The sequence below is a fragment of the Silene latifolia genome, chromosome 10, assembly GCF_048544455.1.
Source record: "Silene latifolia isolate original U9 population chromosome 10, ASM4854445v1, whole genome shotgun sequence".
Classification (NCBI taxonomy): Eukaryota; Viridiplantae; Streptophyta; class Magnoliopsida; order Caryophyllales; family Caryophyllaceae; genus Silene; species Silene latifolia.
Genome location: NC_133535.1, coordinates 101,511,936 through 101,518,672, shown reverse-complemented (window position 1 = coordinate 101,518,672; position 6,737 = coordinate 101,511,936). Strand labels below are relative to the sequence as shown.

Genomic DNA, 6,737 nt, shown 5'->3' with positions numbered 1-6,737 from the left:
TTTATCCTTTGGTAAACAATTTCCTGTAATATTCACATAAGATATTAAGGAAAACCAAATTATTCCGTTCTTCCATAACTCAAACACGGAAATCTTTCTTCCGTAGGAGGAAACCACTTGGGAACAGACGCAGCAGGTGCTGCGCCTCTTACAAGAGACGCAGTGGCTGCTGCGCCTCTTCCCAGGTCCTTTTCTGCGTAATTTTCGTATCTTTTTCATATCTTTCCGAGATTCACTTCCAAAGACTCTCCGAAACCCTAATTCCTTCATGTGATTAGTATAAATAGGAGCCTTCGCTCCTCATATATTTCACGCGAGTGTCCGTCCTTCTCTTCTCCCTTTGCATTCTAGACTTTTGTTCTTACTTTTTGGCGTCTACGTGCTTGAACTTTCGACCACGTAAGCTCGGATCTTTCTGAGCACCAGCCTTGTTTGCATGACCGACCAATTTGACCAACTCCACAATAATCAACTTAATTAATCTAATCGTTTTCCTCTTATGAGGGCACTTTCTTTACATTCGCGTCGAGCATCAGTAATCGATATCTTAGTTCATCTCGTTTCGTCAAACATGTAAGTTTGAGGGTGTAAATCTCTCTTTATTTATTGTATTTTACTTTTTGTATCATCAATTGTAAGGTTTATGTCGAAAATACCTCTTAAAACCGATTTATAAAAGCTTATTTAAAAACCCTTTTTACGGATTTCCAGTAGACAGACGTCGAGAAAGGACGCAAAGAATCGTTGCGCCTCTTGAAGGAGCGCAGATTCTGCTGCGCCTCTTCGTGAGGGCCGCGCAGATTCTCGCTTCCTTTCTTCTTCCTTCGTCCTCTGTAATTCGTTCTTTCGTTTCTTTTTGTTTGTTTTCGTTAATTCTTTGTTACAACCATAATAATTTCATCTGTATAATATTGTTCATTCATTAACATGTTTAATTTATCATTAAATCCGACTTAAATCCCAAGTAATCTCATATTTGCGGGTTTTCGTCATCAAATTCAATCCGGGTTTTAGAGATTCAATTCATCAATATTGAGTTTCTGGAATTCATCATTGACATATTTACATCTGTTTATTGTCATATCTATCGCATATTCGTTATTAATTTGTCATTAATTCATCTTGTTTAGTTTATTTCATTCACCCATGTCACTAATCAATCATTCTTTCATGTAATTAATTCGTTTAATTCCGTCTCATCCATGTTTTATTGTTTTATGACCCCTTAATCGCATGTAAATAACCTAGTAATCACTTTCATCCGAGTAAATAATTTAATCAATCATTAAATTTACCGACGAGTATTAACAATACGCAATTCCGGCTTCACAGCCAGAATTTAGGTCAGGAACAGACGCAACAACTGCTGCGCCTATTCCAAGGGACGCAGCTCTGCTGCGCCTGTTCCGGGTTGAATTCTGTCTCTGAACTTCCGTTTTGCCTTGACCTAGTTCATTAATTATGTATTAATTAACTACTAATCGTATTATCACCCTTCTGATTTGTTCATTCTTTTATTCCTTCTTTTTCTCAAATTATCCGTTTTAAAGGTATTTTCGACATAAATCGCCTAATCCATTGTAATTATTGTAATTTTCTTTATTGTAATTTTCTTTATTGTATTTATCATTATTTCTTGTATTACTTGTATGTTTTCACATGTAATTGAGCATTAAATCCTACTTAGACCCAATTGTATGCTAAATTAATTGTCTCACCGATTTAGTTAATTCTCACATGCTAGGATCAAAACTTGGATGTTGCATTGCATGCATATAGCCGACGATATATCGAGTATAGATGATGTCCCTAATCATTAGTAGAGGCCGCTATCGAGGCGGGCGGGATTAGGTGTTCGATCAAAAGAGCTTCCTAATACGTACCCTCACCCCTTACTCCAGATCTCTGTGAACATCCGTGTTCATTGGCATCCACGAGAGTCATTCTAGACATAGAATGCTAAGGGTAACGATTGCTTAGTGTTCATGTCTCTACTTTGTGTCTTGACATGGCATGAGGTATTCGAACGGTTCCAATTTCCCATAAAAATTGGTGGCGACTCCAACAAAAATGCAAACGCTTGTTCTCTTCCTCCCAAGCGCCCCCGTGGGCCCCCCGCTGTCCAGACTTATTAATTTAGTCGTCTTAATTAAGTAGTCTATCTCCCTCCCCTATCTTTCGATCTTATCGGGTGGTCAATTCCTAAGCATTCAACTAGTCGCGTGCACTCGATTCGTCAAATATAGCAATTAAATTAAATAAGACGAAATTGATCTCACTTAAGCCAGTCGATCGACCAGGGTAGGCGGTCGATCGACCATAGCGCGACTCAGGCCTACAAAATTTGCGCCGCCTACACTACAGATTCCCTACATCTTAACACGATTGATTTAGCTACTCATGACAAAATTCATAACAGCAATAAAATTAACAAATAAAACAAAAGAATTCATAATCGAAATAACTAAATAATTAACTAACATGAATCAATAATTTGGCTCTTGGGAAACCTAAACTAGCAATTCTAACTATGAACAAATTTAAGCAGCGAAACTGAACAAAAGAACAGAAGAATACCATAAAGAATTGAAAGGAAAGATCAAAACCAGATGCGGAAGTAAACTTTATTGACAGAAAGTATTCTAAGCTAATGAATTAATCAAAATTCAACTTTTTGTGATGAACCCTAATAAATTCGATCCTAAAGACTTGATGCCTCTTCTGAAAACATCAGGTTACGTTATATAGATAATCTACGTAACTTATTATTCCTAAAACCTAATTACATTGGGCTTTCTAATTCTCATCCTTTTGACTTGCGTCAGATTAACGGTTTGGTCGATCGACCAATGGGACCGGTCGATCGACTGATATGCGCTGAACAGTAGCTTATGATCTTCGTACGCCGGTCTATCGACCAAGAGCATCGGTCTATCGACCACTTCAACAGGTACTTGGCTCCAAAAGCTTCGTGAATTCGTCCTTCGAGCCTCGATACGCGCACCAAGTTCGCTTCCCGAGTAAATACTTCATGTCAAATGCAATGCCAAGTACTCGGGGACGGATTCGACTCGATTTCCGCTGGATTCTTCACATTTCTGCAATGTTGCACAAAAACACAAAAGTAGACGGAAATAGGGGAAATAGTAGCTTAAACTACACAAATGAGCTCTGAAATGCGTGTAAAATAAGGTGTAAAACATCATATTTAGGACACACATCATTATGCACATGTTATGTTTGATGAAATGCGAGCCTATGAATCCTTGCATTTTTACCCATCACCTATCTTTTCAATGAGACTTATAAGCTTATACGCCAACTCGAGTCTCATTAGACCATGCATATAGTTGGATAGGAAGGATTATGTCGATTTTTAGGTGTTGTACAATCTAATCGATTCGGCTCCGGGACCCAAACCTTCTTAGCGATTGTAAGCTTATACACCAACTCGATCCCATCACAACAATAATTGCTTGCATATAACTTGAGAATATGTTTGTATGATCAACTCCCCTGAATCCCCTATGAACCCATGACATCCTAGTGCTTTTAATCAATTGTTTACATCTCATTTTAATCACCTTGCTTGTTTTTATATTGTTAATTAGTTTAGTTGATCTCCCATCTCAACCCAATGATGACACCCTAAGACACAACCATTTGCAATTGAAAATCCTACATCAATACCCGTCCCTTGGGATCCGACCTTTACTTACCTCTTTACTAAGAGTAGTTTGTGAAGTTATAAATATTGTTTTGTTTAGGAAGCTTTTGACGACGAGTTTAAATCCAACACCAAAAATGGCGCCGTTGCCGGGGACGGTGTTAACTTGATTTGATCTTCATTAATTATTTTTAGCTGTGTCTTTCTTTACCTTGGGGAAGTCAATCTCCTCAAGGTTGTCCTAATTATTTTTGAGTTATTTGATATTTTGCATGTCTAGGAGATCACAAGGTAACTTGTTACCCATTGATCTTGAAATTGAAAGAACTTTGACCAACAATAGAAGACTTGCTAGAGGTACTTTGAGAGGTATTGAAGAAATTGTGAACATTCAACAAAATAACATTGAGTTTACCAACCCTTTTGCAAGAGAAGGAGAGGATAACCCAATACAAAACCCACCACAGAATCAACCCACAATGCCTAAATTCTCATCACATTCCGTACCAACCGAGGAGAACCTACCAAATGGTACTCCTACACCACAACATTTAACCGGTAATTTCATTGCCAAATCCGCATTCATACAATTAGTTGAAAGAAGTCAATTTGGAGGGATGACTAGTGAAGACCCTCACTCACATATAGCGACTTTTTGTGACTATTGTGATGCGATTTCTCAAACCGGAGTTACTCAAGACAAAATCCGATGGGTCTTATTTCCTTTTTCTTTGATTGGTACCGCGAAAAAATGGTTGAAAAGCCTAGACAAGGCTACTCTTAGTATTGATTCTTGGAAGAAATTGGCACTTACTTTCTACAAGAAATTCTATCCTCCGGAAAAGACTAACATGTTGAGAGCCCAAATCACCGGGTTCAAACAAAGGGATGAGGAATCTTTGTACGAAGCATGGGAGAGATTCAAGGACACTTGTCGTTCTTGTCCACACCATGGACTTAGCGAGTGGTTCCTTGTTCAACAATTTTGGAATGGTCTATATGAAGACTCCCGAAACATTCTCAATATGGGATCCAATGGTATGTTTACCGAAGTTGATGAAAATCAAACATGGAATAAAATTGAAGAAATGGCGGTCCATAACTCACAATATAGTAGACCTCAGAAGGCTACTAGAGGAGGAAAGCATGAGGTGGATTCCATTACTCAATTGGGTGCTCAAGTAAGTGCTCACATTGACACCATTAATTTGAAATTTGAGAAGGGCATGGCTAAACTTGAAGAGGCCTCCAAATCACCCAAGCAACATGTTAATGTTATGGTGGCATCATCATCAATTCCAAGTGGAGTATGTGAGAGTTGTGGAACTTTGGGACATGACCAAAGTGAATGTAGGGGAACAAGTGAACAAGTGAATGCTTTTCAAGCATACAAGATTGGCACCCCTTATTCCAACTATTACAATGAAAATACCAAATTCCATCCCAACCTTTCATACAAAAGCCAAAATGTTCACCTCCAATGAGAAATCAAGCTCAAAGACCCTTTTACCAAAACCAAGGTTATCAAAATCAACCCTCTTACAATCAATCCAATGACCAAGGCTTTGATGTTCAAAAAGCGGTCCTCCAAATGCAAACGAATCAAAAAGAATTTTTCACTCAAATGCAAAAGGATAGCCAAGCAAAGACATCACCATCAATAACATACTAGCTCACACAAAGATGTTGGAGACACAAATGTCTCAATTAGCATCTTCTAGCTCTCAAAGACAAAAAGGGGCAATTACCACCTCAAGGTAATCCCCCATGACATGAGTCGGTGAGTGCCATCCATTTGAGGAGTGGTACAAGGTATGAAGGGCCGAAGAGGCCCATTGATGAAGATGTTGTGAAGACTAGTGACAAGGAAAGAGTTGAAAACTCTAAGGAAGAAGAACCCACCCCCATTCAAGAAGTTTCAAAGAAGAAGAATGAAGATAAGGCTAAAGAGAAAGAGCCTATTATGATTAGACTTCCATTTCCAAGTCGTCAAGCTAAGCCTAAGTTCGATGAACAACTTGGAAAGTTCATGGAGATTATGAAGAACTTGGAAGTCTCAATTCCATTCACGGAGTTAATCAATCAAGTTCCGGCCTATGCAAAATACATGAAAGATATTCTCATAAAGAAGAAATCCATTCGGAAGCTAGAGACTATTGCATTCACTAAAGTGAGTTGTGCCATCCTACAAGGAAGTTCACTTCCAAAACTTAAGGATCCGGGAAGTTTCTCTATTCCATGCACCATTGGCGACACTACAATCAACAAAGCTCTATGTGACCTTGGGCCAAGTGTGAGTGTCGTGCCATACTCGGTGTACAAAAGACTAGGAATGGGAGAACTCAAGTGCACTAATATCACACTTCAAATGGCGGATCGATCAACGAACACACCTTTAGGGGTATGGGAGGATGTGCCGGTAAGAATTGGCAAGTTCTTCATCCCGGTGGACTTTGTTATTGTTGACATGGAGGAAGACTCCAACATTCCTATCATTTTAGGAAGACCATTCTTATATACCGCGGGATCGGTGATTGATGTGAAACATGGAGAGCTCACACTTGAAGTGAGAGATGAAAAAATCACTTTTAACATTGACAAGACAATGAGAGCTCCCCGCTTACATGAACCATGTTTCATAATCGACCATTATAGCCGAGAAAGTGATAGGAAGAAGTTGGCATCTCAATGCAAAGATCAAACTATGGGTAAATAATCACCACCCATATGGAAGAAGAAAGAGGATAATCTTCAAGATGCTTCGTCCGCAGAGCAAGGAATTTGCAAGAATGAGAGCTTGAATAGCTCACCACCACTCATGACAAGTAATGAAGAAGGCCGCATTGGCCATGATAACAAGAAAGAGGAGTTGTTTCCATCAAATCATGATACTATAAGGAAGCAAGCTAGTGAAGTATGTGGTCTATGGGATGACGAATTCGATGGGCTAGTCAATCCCTACATTGGCAATGTTATAGACCAAGGCTTTGGTGACCATTTTGACTCAAGTCACCACCATGAAGAACACAATGTGCAAAGGTCTATTGAAGATCTTTATAATGATAATGAA

The 6,737-nt window shown here is 38.9% G+C and overlaps 1 non-coding gene across 1 annotated transcript; it reads right to left on the bottom strand.

Annotated features, from left to right (window-relative positions):
* Nucleotides 1-4,518: 4,518 nt before the first annotated feature.
* LOC141609625 (small nucleolar RNA R71) lies at nucleotides 4,519-4,625 on the bottom strand. Its single transcript, XR_012527549.1, has one exon. It is a non-coding gene; the product is annotated as a small nucleolar RNA R71 (small nucleolar RNA).
* Nucleotides 4,626-6,737: the final 2,112 nt, after the last annotated feature.